At 42.0% G+C, this 21,241-nt stretch overlaps 1 protein-coding gene across 8 annotated transcripts in view; it reads left to right on the top strand.

The window, feature by feature from the left end:
• Window positions 1-2,963: 2,963 nt before the first annotated feature.
• ARK2N (arkadia (RNF111) N-terminal like PKA signaling regulator 2N) overlaps window positions 2,964-21,241 on the top strand; it is a 62,050-nt gene continuing 43,772 nt past the window's right edge. For 3 of the 8 annotated variants that reach the window (XM_083702880.1, XM_083702876.1, XM_083702879.1), the window contains exons 1-2: window positions 2,973-3,210; window positions 20,080-20,175. The gene's annotated coding sequence lies outside the window, so the exon portion shown is untranslated. Of the gene's footprint in view, window positions 3,211-8,910; window positions 8,932-20,079; window positions 20,176-21,241 lie in introns of those variants that run through there. The other 5 variants (XM_083702877.1, XR_014556193.1, XR_014556194.1 and 2 more) reach the window with 5 other exon arrangements.

Genomic DNA, 21,241 nt, shown 5'->3' with positions numbered 1-21,241 from the left:
TGTATATTGTCCCCCTGCTTATTTAACTTATATGCAGAATTCATCATGCGAAACGCTGGGCTGGATGATTCCCAAGCCGGAATTAAGATCGCCGGAAGAAATATCAACAACCTCAGATATGCAGATGACACAACCTTGATGGCAGAAAGTGAGGAATTAAAGAACCTTTTAATGAGGGTGAAAAAGGAGAGCGCAAAATATGGTCTGAAGCTCAACATCAAAAAAACGAAGATCATGGCCACTGGGCCCATCACCTCCTGGCAAATAGAAGGGGAAGAAATGGAGGCAGTGAGAGATTTTACTTTCTTGGGCTCCATGATCACTGCAGATGGTGACAGCAGCCACGAAATTAAAAGACGCCTGCTTCTTGGGAGAAAAGCAATGACAAACCTAGACAGCATCTTAAAAAGCAGAGACATCACCTTGCCAACAAAGGTCCGTATAGTTAAAGCTATGGTTTTCCCAGTAGTGATGTATGGAAGTGAGAGCTGGACCATAAGGAAGGCTGATCACCGAATAATTGATGCTTTTGAATTATGGTGCTGGAGGAGACTCTTGAGAGTCCCATGGGCTGCAACAAGATCAGACTTTTCCATTCTGAAGGAAATCAGCCCTGAGTGCTCACTGGAAGGACAGATCGTGAAGCTGAGGCTCCAATACTTTGGCCACCTGATGAGAAGAGAAGACTCCCTGGAAAAGACCCTGATGTTGGGAAAGATGGAGGGCACAAGGAGAAGGGGACGACAGAGGACAAGATGGTTGGACAGTGTTCTCGAAGCTACCAGCATGAGTCTGACTAAACTGCGGGAGGCAGTGGAAGACAGGAGTGCCTGGCGTGCTCTGGTCCAGGGGGTCACGAAGAGTCGGACACAACTAAATGGCTGAACAACAACAAAATCTGATAATTGAGTTGCTCCAAAGTACTGCGGGAAATTTAAATGGCAGCACTCCATTTTTGGCACACGGGCTGCCAGAAGTTGCTAGTTTTGTATACAGCTCCCTCACATGGTGAGCCACGGAGCTGCAGGTAGCAGCCTCAGCCAATCACCTTCAAATCCTGAGCTGAGACACCCCACCTAGGCAGGCCATAGGCTCCTTCCGGCCAGGAGGGAGTATAAAAGGCGTCATTCTCCAGCTGTGTTTCTTGAGCAGGGTTCTGAGGTGCTCCTGTATCCTTTAGTGCGCAAAAGCTGTGGGAAAAGTCAAATTAAATGCTAGGGACCGCCAGGAGAGGAACTGAAAACCAAACTGGCAGCTGTCATAATGCCACCATAATAGGAATTTATGGTGGGCTACTGCACGCAGTTCTGGTCGCCTTGCCCTCAAAAGGGATATTTTAGGGTTGGGAAAGGTTCAGAACAGGGCAACTGAAATTGGATGGAGTGGCTCCCTTCTGAGGAATGGTCGCAGCTTTTAGGACTTTCTTAGAGGATAGGCGAGAAAGAGGTGACGTGATAGAAGTTCTATAAAACTCCACCTGGCATGGATGGAGAGAAGTTATTTCTCCCTGTCTCAAGACACTGGAACTCGCAGGCATCCTAGGGAAGTTCAGGGCAGTCGAAAAGTATGCAGCACATGGTGAAATTATGGAACAGGAGAGCAGTGATGGCTCACGGGGATGGCTTTAAAAGTGGATTAACGCATTTATGGAGGAGAGCGAGGCTGTTGATGGCAACTAGCCATCAAGGAGGCTGTGCTCTTCACGGTTGGAGGCAGCAGTTTCTGGAAAACGCCGGAGGGGAGAGTGACTCCTGTGTTCGAATCCTGATTGTGTCTTTCCCTTCTGGTGTATCTGGTCGCCCACCATGAGCACAGTAGGCTGAGCTACATGGACACCCTTTGGCCTGATCCAAAGTGGATCCAAAGTGATGCCAAAATTCAGAAGTGAGGCACTCCCACAACTACCACACATTTATAATTTTATTTGTATTCTTATTTATTAAATTTCTAGACCTCCTTTCATCCAAGGATCACAGGGCGTTTTGCAATATAAAAACTCGAAAATGCTTAGCAAAGTAAACAAAAACAGTACTTTCAAGCTGAAAAGGCCATAGATAAACATACACATGTGCATGTATGCATCTATGCCTGAGTGTAGCTACTATCTTAGGTTAATTGATTGTAAGATGCTCCAGGAACCTTCCTGGTAGCTGATGCTCTAAATCAGGCTTCCTCAACTTCAGCCCTCCAGGTGCTTTTTGAGACTACAATTCCCATCATCCCTGACCACTGGTCCTGCTAGCTAGGGATTTGTAGGCCAAAAACATCTGGAGGGCCAAGGTTGAGGAAGCCTGCTTTAAGTAGTATGTATTTTTTGTGTTTTTATTTTGGCATTTTTCATGTTGTCAACCTTGTGACCTTCAGAGGAAGGGCAGTATATAAATCTAATAAAAGAAGAATGTGTATATGAATATAAACATATGTATAGACACACGAGCACACACATTTCTGGGTCTTCATATATGGGGTTTGTTTAGTTTGCCTGCGGCAAGGAGAAAAGTGGCTGCTAAATTTAATAACATATATAACATTACGTGCATATTTATTGCATTATTTACTTGTTATAATGATAAATAAATAACCCAGTCATAATGAAATCATATATATATATATATTTATATATATATAGGTAGGTATAGATACATGCAAAAAAATTTCCATTTGCAGAACGTTGTGATTAATGTTCGGTGTTCTTTTGTAACGTTTGACGTGTGTTATTTCATTTCATTTCATTTTTGTTACGATTAGCCTGAACCTTTTCACTCCTGTCAGCGGCCGTTGGGAAAAGCGCGCCAATTTCGCCTTCCCTGAGGGAAACCCGTTGGAGGCGCGCGAGGGGCTCCGCTTTCCCGCCCAATGCGCGCGCGCGCCCCGGGAGCCGCTAGGCGGCGCTGCCGCGGCGCGCGCGCCCTTGCGTCAGCCGCTCTTCCCCGCCTCCTCCCTCTTCGCCTTTCCCCTGCCTTTCCCCCTCCGTCGACGCCGCCGCCGGAAGTGACGCCGAAGGGAGCCGGAGCCGAGGCGAGCCCAGCGGCCTCTCTCCTTCCCTCCCTGCGGTGACATTTCCGCTCCCTCCCCGCTGGGCCGAGGAGGAGGAGGAGAGGGCGAGGGCGAGCCGGTGGTGACGGAGGGAGGACACCCGGCCCCTCATGCTCGAGCTGCTCCCTTCCGCGGGGCCTGAGGCCGGGAGGAGCCTCGGCGGCGGCCCTGGTGGTGAGTGACCCCCTTTCCCAAGCGGCCCTCCTTGAGAATCCAGGCCCCACAGTCGCGGGGGGGGGGGACGACCCCCGCTAGCCGCCCCCTCGGAAGGCTTGGGGGGTGGGTGGGTTCAAGAGCGCGCACGGCGGCAAGTTTTGAGGCTCTCGACCTTGGTCGGCCTCCGTTTTCGCCTCGTCGCCTGGCAACGCTTCATCCAACCCCCCCCCCCGCCGCCTCAAATCTTGATGTTTAAAGAGAGGGGGCAGGTGGAGAGTAGGGCTGCTCTCTTTCAAACCCTCCCCCTCCACCCGCACACGATTCGTTCCTTGGTGGTCCCTTTGCCCCCCTCACCACCTCAAAAGAAACCAGCGCTTCTCCCCGGCGTATAGCTGTTTATTTGGGGGGGGGGTTCGTGCGGGCCAAGGGGGTCAGGAGGCAGAGACACCCCCCCCTGCCCTGTCAGGTTTCCTTAAGAGGAGCTGGTTGGCATGGCCCTGTAATTCTGCACAAGGTTGAGAAATGTGGGGTGGGGAAGGGAGTGTTAGGACCAGGGTTTTTTTGGGGGGGGTTGAGGGGGGAGGACTGCACCAGATGTAGAATTAACTAGCCATGACTCTGCTGCTTCTCATCCGCTCCATGCCTAACCTTGAAATAGTGAGGAAATAGCCTCATCTCCCCTCTTTTGTGTTTTCTTGGAAACTTAAGAAAGAAGGGGATGGGTAGCTTTTCCGTGAGTCAGTGCTTCTATGGGGTGATGGTTTTCTCACCTGTAGCACATTCTACTCACCTGCTCTTTTTTTGCTTACCACCATGGACACACTGGCTGCCTCTCACTGCTTCCCCAACTTAAGTCTGTGCCTAAGGGACATCTTCTCAGAAGTTTATTCCTTTGGTTCCAATGGGATCTGTTAGTATATGCATTTAACGTGTATGATAAAGAAGTTGTTCTTGGTGGAAGAGAAGGCCTAATAGAGTAGCTGTGAGAGATCAGAGGGGTGTGAAGTATAGATGGGGAACCTGGGCCTCTGAATTTTGTGACTTCAACTCCCATCAGATCCAGTTAGTATGGCCAGTGGTCGAGGGTGATAAGAGCTGTAGTTGAACAATACCCAGAGGGCCACAGAACCCTCACTCCTGTGGTAAATGAAAACCATGAGCCTCCTTCTATGTGGGTAACTTTGTAATCTTTCTTTCATTTTGGAAAGAAGCAGGGATGCCTCCTTTTCTATTCACTAATGGAGCTTAATGTACTAGAGTGCACTTTTCTCCAGAAACAAGATTGCCGTGATATGTGTATGTAGTGGCAAGGGAGATAGAGTTTGCTTAGACACTCTATGGGTCTCCCATGGGGCATGATCAAATGCAGCTGTATTGGCCAGGTTTGTACGACACTGTAAACCATAGTTTAATTTATACTGTGAATAAGGTGAATGGCCAATCTGCTGGTATTTGCTGTTGAAATTACAGGCACTTTGTGGTACAAGTTCTTTTCATGGTACAAGTTCTCCAGTCAAACAATGAGTGGCAAGGCAAACAAACGGTGGTTGGTTTGGAGAAAGCAAACTATGAGTATGCGCTTGCACATGATGTGAAGCCTGCTTCTGCTTTGTTTTCTCCCTGGTGCACTGAAGGAAAGAGCCGGGGAGCAGTCAAGTGTGATCTTCGGAGCAGCAGGCATTAGCTTGCTGCTTGTTCACCGTAAACCGTTGTATATTTTAAACTCTGGTTTTAAGTGACATGCAGGCCAGGACATTCTTGTTCATCCATCCTAATCCACCTTTTTCAATTGAAAATTATTCCAGATTGGTTGTTAGTTATTATTTCCTTTGTGGCATGGTGATCTGATCTGTACTGACGACCTATCCCTTTATAAGGCTGCAAAGATATTAGGTGTTAAACCTTTTCCCCTTGCCCTCTTCTCTCCCTCCCTCTCCCCATTCCTTTGAATATTTTATCTGCCACTGTTAGCAAAGGTGGAAACAAGCCAGAGGTGTAACTGAAATACAACTGTCTGGCTTCAAGTAAAGAATTCCTTTCAGCTGGGTTAATGACAGTAAATGATAAATATAGCTGCTTTGAATTTCTGTGACCTGACACATTGCTCTAGGAAGTTTAATTCGTAGATTTAGCAACTATTTTTACAAGCCCTGTGGGCTGTTGAGTAATAATAGTGACTGCTGTAGGTCACTTAATCAGAAGAATTTATAATGTTGGAGGACATCATTTTTGTGCTTAGAGCAAAATGTATGATGTTATTGATGAGCCCTTAATTCAGCATCAACAAATCATTCAAAGCAAATGTTCTTCTCGCAATAGCCAGAGGACCAGTGCATGCTTCTGTTTGTAGAATGTACACAAATTCAAATAAGAGTTTACTATTTTGCAAGTGACAACAAACCAGATGTCCATGGACATTATGGGTTTTTTAACATTGGTGAAAGCTCTGATGTAACAGGACAGCAGGAATAGAGTGTGGATGGGCTTTTCTTGCAATAATTGTGGAAACCCAAATGTTACCTTGGTTTGATTATTATTTTTATATACTTAGCTTATATACTTAATTTTAAATTAGTTCAGAATTTAGATAGCATTCTAACATTTGCTGCTTTTCATTCACAAAGTGCAACATTCCATATTAAAGGGGCAAAATGTGCATACTTCAACAATGGCAACTTTCTTTTAGGAGCTGAATTAAGGAGTATAAGAATCTGTTCACTTGGTTAATAAGTTTTTCTTTTTAAAAAAATAGCTGTTGAATTCATATGCCGTTTCTCAGTATTCTTTGAGCCCATTGAGCTTAGTTACAAGTTTGTTAACAAACATTGTTAATAACACATGTTAAATGGTTGTTTAAATCTGTAACTACAATTGGAACATAAGGCATGCTGGTGGTGCTGTGGTCTAAACCACTGAGCCTAGGACTTGCTGATCAGAAAGTCAGCGGTTTGAATCCCCGGGATGGGGTGAGCTCCCGTTGCTCTGTCCCAGCTCCTGCCAACCTAGCAGTTCGAAAGCACGGCAAAGTGCAAGTAGATAAATAGGTACCGCTCCGGCGGGAAGGTAAACAGCGTTTTTGTGCACTGCTCTGGTTTGCCAGAAGCGGCTTAGTCATGCTGGCCACATGGCCCGGTAGCTGTACGCCGGCTCCCTCGGCCAATAAAGCGAGATGAGCGCCGCAACCCCAGAGTCATCAGCCCCTGTAACGGCCCCTTTACCTTTACAATTGGAACCTAATTTACTTACTGGTAAACCTTTTTTCTTGTTTCTGCTACAGTTGATTGAATGGAAGGGTAGTTAGGATTCTGTGGTGTTTCTCCAGCATGGGTTCTCAAAATAACATGGAGATATATACTGATTTTCCTTTCCAGCCAGAGACCCATTTTTTGCATTAAGAGTTGTCTAGAGCAGGGCGGTCCAACTTTTCACACCAAGTGGACTGCAAGAGTATTTCAATATAGGACTTGTGGGCCACACACTGCCCTGTTGCAAGGGGGAGGAGAAGGGAGGCCAAAATTTGATAACCCCCCCTTCTTGTGCTGCCTTCCAAAAGCTGGCTAAGTGAGGTGTTGGGCTTTGGGAAGGAGGTGTGAGGGCTCTGCCCTCTCACCTCCTTCCCAAAGCTGAGAAATTGCTAACCAGGCTTTGAGAAGGAGGCAGGAGCTCTGACTCCTGTCAGAGTCCTCATGCCTTCTTCCCAAAACCAAGAGCTTTGCTTGACTTTCAGGAGCGATTTTTTGGAGAATGTGAGGAGCTGTTGTGGGAAGGAAGCCTGAACTATCTCTTCTGTATGAGTGGGACACCATGTGCAGTGCTTTATATTCTGATCAGTGACTACAGAATGTGGGTTAGAATCCCTAACGCAAATGAAGAGCCTTCATGTTTCATTTATACATATTTTCTCTTTCTGTTGGATTGACAGTCCCTAAGCTGTCACTTTCCCCTATGTGGATAGGACTACAGCAACAGCTAGTATGAAATGTTGTCTGATAGTGCTATTTCTACTATCCCCTAGTGCCTGAATGGTACTGGTTCATTTTCTCAAAAGTATTGCTGTTGCTTTTTTAAAAACATATGTAGGTGTGAATGTTGTTAATTTGCAAATGCTGTAGAGAAGGGGTATTAGTGATATAGCTGAACTACAACTCATCATCAATATCATCTCTTTATTTGCAGCCATCTGACCATTTAAATGTTTTATAACAACTAACAATTGACGATTAATAACATTAACAAAGATGCACATTAATGCAACTAAAAACACAGAATTATAATGCTTAGCCATCATAAGTGGTCTAATATGGAGGGCCACATTCAAAAACTTTGCTGCTTGCCCTATGACTGACTTATTGGAGCCCTCAAGCAGACTGTAGATCAGACACCCCGAAACTCGGCCCTCCAGATGTTTTGGGACTACAATTCCCACCATCCCTGACCACTGGCCCTGTTAGCTAGGGATGATGGGAGTTGTAGTCCCAAAAATCTGGAGGGCCGAGTTTGGGGATGCCTGCTGTAGATCCTTCCTAGCTTCTTGTTACAAGGGCAGCATTTATTGTTCATTCGTGGTTTTATTGTTTCTCCCTTCGAAAAAATTGAAAGGAATAGCACGAAACCTTTCTGAAGTATTGCAACTCTGGGGGATCCAGCTTGGGAGGACATTTTGAGTTCATTTGCTGTTGATGACAGGCTCTGAATAAAATAAGCTGCATAAAGGACAAATATATCTTGTTCTAATTGTGGGGTTCTTTCCTATGTACTTTAAAAAGGTAAAGGTACCCCTGCCCGTACGGGCCAGTCTTGCCAGACTCTGGGGTTGGTGCGCCCATCTCACTCAAGAGGCCGGGGGCCAGCGCTGTCCGGAGACACTTCCGGGTCACGTGGCCAGCGTGACATCGCTGCTCTGGCCAGAGCCAGAGCCAGAGCCGCACACGGAAACGCCGTTTACCTTCCCGCTAGTAAGCGGTCCCTATTTATCTACTTGCACCCAGGGGTGCTTTCGAACTGCTAGGTTGGCAGGCGCTGGGACCGAACGACGGGAGCGCACCCCGCCGCAGGGATTCGAACCGCCGACCTTTCGATCGGCAAGCCCTAGGCGCTGAGGTTTTACCCACAGCGCCACCTGCGTCCCTATGTACTTTAGTCTTTCCTAAAAGCAGCAGAAATATTTTTCTGTCTCAAGAGGGGAGTTCCCAACTGATATACAGTATTCAAGAATGACTGAGCAATAAACTTGAGGAATACTCTCATGTTCTATAGCTGGAGGAGTTAATTAGTGTCTGTGTTTGGCTAGGATCAAAGAATTAACACTGAAATATAGAAGGCTGCTCAAATGTGTTAAACATAGCTGCAAAATTAGATCTGTATCATTGATTATGATAACTATGTTTTAATATTTTACCAAGATCGGTGGTGATGGATGTTGGATAACATGATCTGCAAAGCGCCTGTACTGTGTTGGAAGCACTTACGGAAATGTTTCAAAGTACATGTTTACTCTAGCCAATAAAATTGAAAAATATATTAAAGGTAAAGAGAAAATGAAGCTTTTTGCTGTCTTAGAGAATGTAAGCATTGCAAATAATGCTTCTTAATGGTTTTGAAACCTGACAGTTTTCGTCTTTTAATTATTTAAACCTCTGTCTCTTCAGGTTCTAATTATGGGACGCCTCATCCCACGCTGGCTAGTGAAATAAAAGAGAGAGGAACAGAATAGGTGTACCTTTAACCATCACTGCGAAAGTAGTTAACTGAAATGCTAAAAGTGGCATCTGAGGAAATGCAATTACACCTCAGTCCCTTCCTCCTTTTGTACTGTTTCATTTTGCTTTTTTAAAAAGAGAATAAACATGTAAAGGCAATTTCCTTCCAAATGCCCATTTTTCTTTGCAAATATATGCCTTAGTTGCTATTTCTCATAGTTGCTTGTAGAATGTGAACTTTTGAAGCAGAGAGACCAAGTATATGGTAAAAGGTCTTAGCTGTTCTGAGCAATATAACTGACTTGCTTGCGATATGTTGTTTATCTGTGGTCAATGATATGAGGAAGTTGTGTACCGAAAAGAGAAACTGATCCAGAGTGGATTTTTATTACTTGGCGACTTCAACTGTAATTTTATCAGCTCTTGTTAATGGTGCTAATTTCCTAGTAGTGTGTGTGCATGTGCTTTTTGGAGGATGGGATGAAGTGTGAAAAGGACATAGAGGAGAAGAAAAAATGGGATAATTGGCTATACTTACCTATTCACCTAGTTACGCTATTCAGAAGTCCCCAATTGCCCTTGTAATGTAGTTTTTATTACTTTAGATCAGAGGTTTTCAACCTTTTTGGGTCCACGGCTCCCTTGACCAACTACATTCTTTTTGCGGCACCCCTGTGGGGCTCAGGAGCCCAGTTATGTCACCCCTTGCCTGCAGAGCTGGTAGCCTCTCACCTTTTTCGAACACCCTCCCTTGTGGAGTGTGCCTTCACCCTTCTCTCCTGTCCTTGGGAGTGCTTTGGGCAGCTACTGCCGCCGCCCCTGGTCTCTGAGCTGCCTCCCCTGCCCCAAAGAGAGGTGCCTCCCACTGTCCCACAGGGGCCTGGGAAGCACCCCCTGGCTAGCCCCAGAGCCACCGTTTGTCTGGACAGCTTGTAGCCAGGGCTGCTGGAACAAACAGCTGTGCAAGCCTTTTGGAGGCAGAGACATGAGAGGGCATCAGAGGAGGGAAGGAAAGAGGGACAGAGGTCAGTGTTGCCCATAGCACCCCTGACCATCACTCAAGGCACCTCAGGGTGCCATGGCACACTGGTTGGAAACCACTTTTTTGATTTATAAACATCCCTGTATTTCATAGACTGGCATATAGCACTCAATTTTCTGTTTAAAGGGTCCACATTTAGGAAGGTGTTCAACTAAGCTTTACTCAGAACAGACCTGTTGAATTTCATGGCCCTAGTTTAATCATGGGCTACTCTGAGTAAAACCTAGCTGACTGCCACCTCTAATTATTTAAGCGTAATTGCAAAAATAAATGACAGCGTTTAGGATTTCTTCCCTTCTTATTTTTGGATAGTGTTCAGTGTAGGGGAATAGGCACAGTGGTTGATTTGGATATACCAGACCCAATTTCAGTTGTTTGCTATGTCATTAATTTCACTGGAGCCATTAGCTAACTCATAGCCAAGCATACCTCAAGTGGTTGTGAAGATAAAGAAAATTCTAGCTGTGCCACCTTGAGCTGAAAGAAAAGTGAGATAGATTTGTAACAAATTTGGGTGTAGGAAGAGTTAATGAACTTTCAGTTTTGGGTTTTTTAAAATATAGCAAACAGTAAAAAAACAACAACAACCACAAAGCAAGTGTGACAAGTCTTTGTGCAAAACTATAAAGTTGAAGAAATTAGTGGAAACGTGCATTAAATGTCTGGGTAAAAAATGGACAAATTTGCAGTACAGCGGCATTTCTGAATTGGCAGCTTTCACTCTCACTGATTCCTGTGCTTTCCTGAAATGTCTAAATGAAGGGTGGCAGCTGGGGTAACAGCTGGCAGAGGAACAGTTAAGCAACCCCTCCCTTTCCCCCTAAGTCAGCTCCCCTATGAATGCCTTCCTCCAGTTTGCACATCAGCAGCAAACACAAGATTGGGAATCCTGCAGTTACCACCAAACCTCTGGTTTAACAGAGCTTAATCAATAATATGCTTTTTCACTCATGCAACCCAACCCTGTGCATGCTTATGCAATTGTAAGTCACAGAGTTCAGTGGGACTTTCCCTTTGAGTAACTGTATTTGGCTTAAGAGTTCAGCCCTAGAAAGGAAAGATAGTTGAAGTTGGTTTTTTTTAAAAAAAAATCATCTCCACTTCAGCAACCCCTCTGCCCACTTCAATTTAAGACAGAGCTTTAGTATTGCTCTTTAGGGCTTAGATAAAACTAAGAATTAGAGTTGCTTGACTCCGTGGGTATCACTGCTATGAAATATCATCCCCAAGTATATTTATAGTGTGCTTTCAAAAGTGAACTAACGAAACCAGGTAAGAAAAAAACTTGCTAATGTCACTGTTTATCTATATAATTTATATTAGTATGGCTTTTTTTAAAGAGTTCCACTACAGAAGCCCTATTTTTAATAGAACTATTCTCAGTGGTGACGGTGAGCTTCTGCTACAAATGTGATAGCAATAACACTGTAAACATCGTCTGTCTTAGAAGCAATCCAAGATACAATTTATTTTGGGATTAATAAATAAGATGATGCCTCTCATATCTGTTCCAGCATAAACAGAGTCACTATGCTAACTTTAAGGTTTAGATTGTGAATTTACAATACACATTTTCCTACGTCAGTTACAGACTGCAGCCTACCGTTATAATCAAAAACTTCTAGACAATCTGTTGTATTCAGTAACTTGTTTTAAGGCATGTCTTCTAAAGATTAGTATGGCTTTCCTTTTTGAGAGGAAGTGGTCAAGTACGGTGAATCCCCATGTGTTTCTGTCTATTGTCATTTGCATTTGTTGCTTTGTAGATACTGTGACTTTGGCTCAGTCCAATGTATTGTTTTAAATAGGAAATATTTTCTTTTTTAAAAAGAATTACATTGAAAAAATGGTGCAGACTGCTTTGTCTTGAAGTCAAGGTTAGCTGCCTTTAAGATCTGTATAAGAGTTATGGGTATGTGTCACTGGAAAGCTTGTGTGCTTCTTAATTTGATCGTCTGAGAATAACATGACAAAGACACTCTTATCAATTTTATTATACTAGCTCAGCAACAATAATCAAACTATGATCTCCATAGAAATGTTGTTTTGTAATATTAAAAATATATATACTGAAATTGTTAGTGTTGCAATTTGGGTATTTCTTTACAAAACATTGAACCTATTAATTCAAGATGTTACAGTAGGACTCGTTCTTCCACAATTACAGTTGTTGCCCAAAGCATACAGAAATGAAGTAATCTGTGTGAATTTATTTTATAGCATTTGTGTTTTACCTTTCCTCCAAGGAGCTCAGGGCAACATGCATAGGGTAATCTCGTATCACAGCATCTCAGTCCATATTGGTAATCTTTGTCATTTCAGCCTGTAGCGGTAAATTAGGCTGAAAGCTAGTGTCTTGCCCAGAGGCACCCACTGAACATCATGGTTGAGTTTGCACATGGGCCTTCCTGATCTAACTCCCAACACACTGGGAGTTTAAGTTGCATGTTGAATTAAAGGTCTATTTCCAAGGTTATCTGACTTTCCCTTTCTTAAAGGTTCATTGCTAGTTGCCATACACACTCCTCACTCAGGGATTTTTTAGGTGATGTTATCTACAGAGTTCTCTATCCAGGTCTGTGGTTAATTCTAATTTGTGTAAAATGCTTGCATAAATCTCACCAGTTTTCAATCCAAATTTTAGTGACCCAAAGGATAGAAAGCTTGTCTTTCCTCAGATGTTAGGGCCCTGAAGTTTTTTTTTAAATTTTTATTTCCAGAGCAGCATCTTTTAGATTTTACTTGACTTTCCTTTACTTACTGTGATAAGAAAAATCAAGGCAAGAGCCTCTGAGACATCTGTTTCTAAATGCTTACAAGCTTCTAATATGGAGGCTTACAAAGTAATGAGGGCACGTTTGCAGAAAATGTATTAGCCCCCTTTGGCATTTTTGTTTGTTTGTTCCAACCAAGCAGTCTGTTCTTACTTGGCTGTGTTTCAAATGTATTCTTCCCAATTTTGTGTGTGTGTGCTGCTTTGATACTACCCAGTTTGAAATGGCATTGTCTTGGGTGCTAGCGCAGCCGTCCTTCGTTGGAACAAAAAGCGCATATTTCTCTATACTTTACTGATGGGAAGAGATAAGTGTGTTTGTTTTGGAAGACTTTCGTCTTGTTTTGTATCTGGGACTTACGTCATGGTTTTACCAGATGACTGACTGTGGGTTTGTAATTGAGTTTTATTTTATTTTATTAATGTTTTGCCAGTCCAGGGGGAAAGGGGTGGATAGGCAGTATAGTCTATGTTTTATGGGTGGAGAGACAATCATTGTTGTTACTGAAGGGTTGCTTTATGATACAGTACTGTTATTGTTCAAGTTCAAATAGTAAAGGTTAGTGTTACCGGAAGCTCTGAAATATCTCCTGGAGCCTGGTCCTAAGGAGTCCATCTGAGAAAATGATTTGGTATTTCCTGCCTCCTACTGGTCAGAGGGAAAAAGTACCCAATATAGTGTGGCACCTGCAGTAATTGCAGGTGGACAACTTTGCAGGTAAGAGCCTACGTTGACCATTTCCTCAGTGTTTGAAAGTGGTCAGAATTATCCATGTTTTGGATAGTAAGTGGCCTGAAACCTGAACCAAGGAACTTTGGCTGAATCTACTCCAGTCTCTACTTCACAGATGCTACTGTGTTGTTTCAAACAGCTAAGTAATCTGTGCTTGCTTCTACAACCATCTTTTAGTTTTATGAGACTATGGAATTATAGAATGCAGTGGTGATACTTGTTTACATTTAGCAGGACTTCAGTGAAGTCTTGACAGTTCAGTTTCAATGGGGATTTTAAAATCATCTGCCAGTTTTCAATCCCCCCCCCCTTTATTTGCCAGTTTTACCTAGCTTTTTCAATAATGTGTTCCCAGGAATAGCAGAGCCTGTGCTATAGGAAGAATTATTAAAGTCTCTGTTTTAATTTAGCCAGTGTGATGAATGGGGAAAGGGTATGGTTTTTCATGTGTTGTTTGAGAACAGAGTTTAATGCAAGTCAGCTCAATGCAGTCACCTCCATTAACTGCTGAAATTCAAAATGTCAGTTCTTTGAGGGTGTTTAAAGCCATGGGCTTGAACTAGATCTTCTGTTTACATGAAGGACTTCTCTCACTTTTGATGGCAGTTGATGAGTGCTTAATGCTGCGCCACAGAATAAAAGCTGTAACCTTAAAAGCCTCCAATAGAAATTGTAGAAACACTGTGCAGTATGATAAAAGACACCTTTAAAAAAATCTGTAGCCTGAAGAAACATCATGCATCACCTGTTGAATTGCTTATACAATTGTTCTTTGGACAAAATGCACCAACTGGTTTTGATCTTTTAGCACTCTACAAATTAAACTTGATTTAGAATTTTGAATTCAGGGTCTTAACTAGGTACTAGAACACTGTTAGTGAAATTGTTATATCAGCTCAGTGATAAGGGTAAACATTGCTGAACCCTCCAAACTTTTAAAAATAGACTTAGAAGGTGTAATGTCTACTTCATTCACCTCATTGACTGTAACCCTTACCCTAATGGTGAGCATGTTTGGAATTATGTGACAGATTTTTTTTCTTGTATCGTATTATCAAATTTCAGTTTTTTAAAAAAAGGAAAGGATAGATTTTAACAAGATCATGAGAACAGAAGCCAGAAATAAGCCTTCAGAGAGAGCCTGTGGCCCTCTAGGTTTCGCTGGCTTAAACTGATAACTCCCAGCATTCCTGATCATTGGCCATGCTATCTGGGACTAATGGGAGTCGTAGTCCAACAACAATGGAGAGCCACAGGTTCTGCATCCATGACATAGGTTATATTTGGCTTGATTCTGTAATTCCATTGCTCTGGGTGGAATTCAACAATGTGCTATGTTGAATGCTCTGTCTGAGCAAGCATACCAGCTTACCACATGGAGTAGTCCCCCTTCCTCTCCATGTGCTGTTCCAGGAGATTTCCAAAGCCAATTTTGGGGTGGGCATGGGGAGGAAAGGAGGGAAAACCCAATTGCATAAGTAGAAGCTTCTCATGGGACTGATGAATCCCACCCTCTGTTAGTTTGCTTTCTGTGGTTTGCTGATCCGATGACCCTCCTTTCCTAGCCTGTATATCTTCTCCACTGGGGATTTAGAAGCCATCAAGATCATAACTGGAAACCAAAGAGAAATGACAGCTCCTTTTTTTTGCTTCAACAAAGGCCCAAAGATTAGAATATAATAAGAATGAGCACATTGATTTACCATTCAGTTATCAGTAGGTGCAGTAATTTTGTAACATGCAATGAAATGCACCATTTGAATGACTACCAGTTTGACACTTGGTTTACGAAAGCAGTTTATTTTCCCGAATCATCAGGAAAAACTTGTACTATCTTAAAGGATGTATGTGTGAAAAAACTGTGGAGCTGTTTATTCTTAACACACACAAAGACCCTGAACTGACAACCTACAACCGCAAGACACATGCAGTTATTTGTGGTATCTTTATACTGACAGGCAAATATTTACTTATTTTATATTGCATATATTTACGTTAGTGTTTACCTGTCAGTTAGTAGCATTTCAGCTGTCAGAATTTCATGAGAATAATCCAGCACAAAGATACATAATTGCCCACTGCCATTCATTGAGACTTAACAGCCTGCAGATAAAATCTTAATAGTTTACAGCAGAAGGATTAGTATCATCAGGTATTGCCCTGAGGTGAAAGCTTATGCCATGCAACCCTGCTGCCACTTCAACTTAACAAGTCAAATACAGTATCGGTAGGATATGACATCTATTAGCTGTAACCTTGCAAATGATCTCTCCAAATCTATGAATGCTACTTGTTGGAAATATTGAGCAGAATTCCTAAAATGTTGATTGAGGTATTGACTCCAGGAATGTAGACAGAGATGCTCAAATACCATTTTAGCAATATTTGGTGTCCTTAAAAGAGAACTGTTTTTACCCCAGAGATCTTAATAGTTTAATTGTCTAGACACTGAAGTTGGGAGGAAGATGTCTTATGTTGCAATGTTAATATTTCAGAATTGTTCATGAGTTGGTTATTTGTAATACAGGAAATGCTTCATTTCATAGCTTCTGTAACAAAGGGCAAATAAATGCACCTCCCTATCACTGCATTTTTCCTCTTGAAGCTGCACTGCTTTTCCAGCCACAAAGTGGAATGTCTCCATTGCATTGGTGTGATGTACTACATAGAATGCTTAACTTGGGCCAGGGAGATATGATTGATTGATTTTGATATGTTTGTGTGGCACAGAACACCCCAAGTTGACACAGAAAAAATAAGGAGTTATCAATGGCCACTTGTGTTCTATGTGGTGATTCAAGGCTTAAATTCCACCCTAAATGACATTTATCAAACACAGATGTGTCAGCAGTTCCAAGAATAGGATTCCTTTCTTGCTTACCTTCATCCTTATTTGTGTACTCCCCTAAGCCCAAGGTAGATTGTCATATTGTGAGCCCTCTTGGATCAGTCTGATGCTTCAGCTAGTTTTAAGAGGTTTCCCCCCCTATCTACTCTCTCCATGTTGTTTGTCATTTAAAAACAAAAAACCAACAAACGTCCCCCTACATCGTTGTTTTTCTAGATTTAAAAAATCCCAGGAAATATTGTTAAGCCTTTCCACATGGGTAAAACACTCCAGACTCTTGATTATGTTAATTACCCCTTTCCTTACCTTTTCCAGTCGTATGATCTCTTTTTTGAGATGAAATAACTAGAATTGCCCACTGTGTTGCAAATGCAGTTGCATCATACCTTTTTTCTCAGCCTGTATTGAGTCTTTGACTAGCTTGGCACAGTAGCTTGGGCTTTGAGCTTTTTATATTGTGCCCACACCTTTTAGATTTTGATGGGCAACACCCTATGCCATGCCAGTGGATGTGATGGAACTTCCTTTTCTCCTATTCTCTCCATGTTTGGGAGCATCCCCCAACCCCCCAGCGCAGATTAGAGGGGTTGCAAGAGTGAGGAGAGGAAGAGTTAAGTCTGTTTTAGCAAGTGGAAATCTGTTAATCCGCATTTACATTACTGCCCTATGTTTCCACCTTCTTAAACTTTTATTAAATATGTTGTTGCTTTCAAAATGCACAGGATGTTCTACAGACAGTAATAAATATGCTTCCCCTCCTCTTAGTCCTGGCTTGGGTATATTGTCTGCTGAGCACTAAATAGAAGCAGTCTGTTTTCTTAACCCTCATTTGTTTATGCAAAGCTAGCTGAAACAGTGCTCTAATTTCATCCTTTCATCTCTTGTTTCACTCATCATCTAGTTGGACAGAGTAGAGCCCACTGCGTCTAGGGTGGCTGCTCAGGCTAATTTATTAATTGTCTGGTGAAGTGCCAGAGTAATTTCCCAGAGCCTTTGGTAGAATGGGGGCAAAACATTTCCTTCCATAAAAACTTGATTTCTAAACTTAGTCTTCCTTAAACTAAAAACTCGTGAAATATTTTTTTTGAATACGTGAAATGCTCTACTTGCACAGCATGTTCAGTGTGCCTTCTATAATAATCTTCAATCTACAGCATTAGAGAATTCTAATTGTAAGACATATGCAGCATAAGTAATAGATCTATTAAAAATATAAGGCATATGCAATATTATTAATAGATCTGTTAATACTATCTATTAATCCTGCGACTGGGACGGTTTTCTGCCCATTTGTTGTGCTTGTTAATGAACAATCAGTCAATCAATCAATCAATCAATCAATCAATCAAGGCAGGTTACAACATACAAAAAAATTACATTATTACAGACATAAGTACTCATAAACAAAAAATAAAACATCAAAAGGTACATAGCCAAATTTAACAATTTCCACATAAATCATAAGATCTAAAATAAAGATACAAAATAATAATAATATCAGTAACAGCAACAACCTCCCCCAAACAATACCTCAGCTCAATAATAGTCTGTTCAGCGACCTTTGCTTTTGAAGCTGGAGTCAGTTAGGTCACCACCCTCCCAGGCCAGGTGAATAAAAAGACCAGCACGGCCGGGAGCAGGTCTTCCAGGACTCACAGCCAAGATGAAGCATTTCTCTCTGAATTAGTTTTGCTTGTCTTCAATGACAACAACATATAGCTAAATCAGACTGGTTACATATAACATCAAATAAAGAATGTTGATGAAGCAGTGGTCAATGGGAAATGCAGATACCAGTGAAGTGGGTAAGATTGGGGTAGGTGGTTTGATTGGGGAACTCAACCTTCCAAAAGGTCGTCTTCCACACCAACTTGACTCAACCTTAGTTTTTGAAGAAAAGAGGCTAGCTTTTAGGTTTCTTTGTGTTGCAAGTAATTTTAACTACATATGAGCGAAAGTATATACCTAGGTGATTTTGCTAGAATCCTGGCTTTGCAGCTGTGGCTGTAAAGAAAATTGAGGAAGAAAATGTGATGGAAGTATAGAATCATGGAGTGGAGATGCATCATTTTTGCTGCACCCCCCTTATTGCAGGGATAGTAGAACCTATGTCCTTCCAGATGTGGTTGAATTCCAGTTCCTCCCATCACTCTCAGCCAACATGGCCAGTGGTTGGGGATGAGCAAAATTATAAGCAGATGGACCACTGGACAACTGTTCAGTATGGTGAAATATTTCTTCACAGGAAGGTACTCTTTAGTACCCAGGGATGGTGGGATGGGACTCCACACACATAACCTACCCTACTTGAACTAGTCATCCTTACCATTTTTGCTGTTCAGCATCAAGTAATGCAGATGTGGCTTGTCATCAAAACTCAGTGAGGCCTACTTGGAGAAGCTTGACAAGAAAACTCTTCTTACAGCATTCCAATTCCACCCCAGTACAGTACTTAAATTAGCACTCCTGTTGTAACTCTCAAAACATTTAGTAAGTGCTAGACTTCAACTGAAATGTCTGGTTTCCTTCAAAGTTATTACCTAAAAAAAACACCATGAGCCTTTTTTACCAGTTTAAACCTGCAGAAATACATTGAAAGAAAAATGAAGCCTTCGCTAACCATGGCCTGGTGCATCATTGTAATATATTTACATCTTTCTTGGAGTTAATTGTAGCCTTACACAGGCGTTGACTGATTATCATCACGTGAGGTTGCTTGCTTTTGACCTTCCTCCGCCCAACATGTACATAGTGGGGTTTGTGAGAGAGAGGATGCAAGCACTGTCCTGTTCTTCCCTTCATGAGGAGTGAATGGCTTTATATGAGTGAGAATGTTGGTTTTACAGTCATAATGAAGCCTCTCAAAATTGGATGATTATTATTTACTTCCCATGAGGCATATTGATGTGATTTACAATATTGCATGTTGCATTTAGAAAAACTCTTTTAATTATACATACATACATACATACATACATACATACATAACATTAATTCAGATCCAGGACAAAAACCAACTGGGATAAAGATTGATGACAAATTACAGCAGTTGGTTTTAATTTGGAACCCTATTAGACATTCACTCATATAGTGACCAGAAGGTAAGAGAATGTTAGCTGAAAATAGCAAAGATAGGTCTCAATACAAAGTTCAGTGACCACTGGTGTAAGAAAAATACATGGGTATGCCATTGTCTAAAAGTTCATGCACTTGTCTTTTCTGCAGTCAAGAATTTGGCTGGACACATGTGAAAAGGCTGACTTTTGATTAAACACGTTCAGGGTTAAGTAGTGAATCTTGCAAAATTTCAGTCTGTGGTTGGTTACTGATGTGTCAGCAAAGAGAGCTGGTCAGGCAGGCATTTTCCGCTGTCCCTTGTTAAATAAAATGACTAGACTTAAAAAAATATGGAGTGCTTTCCCTCATGTTTAAATGTACAAATGGTTGTTGTAATTGCAATTGTAATTCTAACGCAGCATACTCATAACCCAGAGAGAGAAGGTTAACTGTCGGCTTACGAGTAAGGAAAATGCATTTGTGTCCCTGCGCAATATACAGGCTATGCAAAGGAGATAATCTTTAGGAGTATCTGCCATGTTTGTGGATATATACATACAGATAGGGAATTCTATATAATGAGAAGAACCTACGGATTCGGTTTCACCTTTCTTGAAACTTTCGTTGAATGATAAGAACCTGCTAAACTTTTGCTGGTTTTGTTTGTTTGTTTGTTTGTTTCGCTTTGTTTAAAAAATATTTTTTTTACATGTGAGTTTTTGTTTGCTTTTGTAGTGAGTTTGGTGGTGAAAAACAGCCAGAATGACAACTTTGGGCACTCAAGTCTTCTCTCCGCAGAACAGGTACAGCAGTGACAGCAGTAGCTGAAGGGTGAGTCCTTATCTTATACTCTTCATGTACAACAGCTCTTTTCATCATCTGAGCATGAGAAATAATAAGACAATCCATAATGTATCAATTTTATTAACTGTCATAGATAAGAGGCAGTTATCGCATCAAATAACTACGCAGCAAAAAAAACTGAGCTTGTAAGTGGTAATTTCTCTCCTATTGCATATTAACTGTCAGATTGGATGGGCTGTATCCACATTGATACTCACAGTCATACTCAGAGTAGACCCACTGAAAGTAATGGACATAAGTAACTTAGGTATGTTAATTCATATGGCTCTACTCAGAGTAGAAATTTGTTAACTACAACTCCATGTGTGCGAATTTAGCCTGAGACAAATGCTTCTTTGTGGTAGCCACTAGAAACAGAAGTTGCTAAATTAACTACCCACTCTCATGTCGTTGAACTCTTCTGTGTGTTCTTTGACTAAATATTGTATAGAATCTTTTAATCTGTCTTAGCTTTAGCTATGTATGTCCAGTGTATGCGTTTTGCTGTAGTTCATTGGTACAACATGTGTTTTGCATGCAGCAGGTCAGAGTTCAAGAGCTGGGGAAATCTATCTGAAGCGTTAAAAAGCTAATGTCAGTCAGGGCAGACCACGGGCCAGAAAACCTCAGGCCAGGGGCCTGAAGTTTATTTGTGAGGAACCTTCTGTGGGCTGCATGCAGTGGCAGGTGTTACCAGAGGCAAAATGGGTAGAGTAGTGGCTGTGACTTGGTATTTTTGCATTCCAGCCTTGCAAAAGTCATGGTTTTTATGCTTGCACGCAACTCTCTATCTTCCACTTAGGCTGCAGATGTGTGGGATTGTGACATGTCACATGTCTTTGTTTACATTCTAGCACTGATTGTTGGAGTCTTGTGAGCAGAAATTGAGATACACTGTTCCGTTCTGTATAACTTTTGAAGTTCTGTCTCCGAGGAAGAAAGACGCAGAGAGAAGCCATGTTTTCTTTGTTATGCTACGTTTGATTTTGTGCACAATAAATTAGGCTTAGATGTTACACCTCAAGGCTCAGCTTCTGTTTGGACTCTGCTAGTT

The sequence above is a fragment of the Podarcis gaigeae genome (genome assembly GCF_964106915.1).
Source record: "Podarcis gaigeae genome assembly, chromosome: 11".
In the NCBI taxonomy this organism is placed as follows: Eukaryota; Metazoa; Chordata; class Lepidosauria; order Squamata; family Lacertidae; genus Podarcis; species Podarcis gaigeae.
Note: the sequence above shows the minus strand (reverse complement) of the source record. Positions and strands in the feature narration are given on the sequence as shown.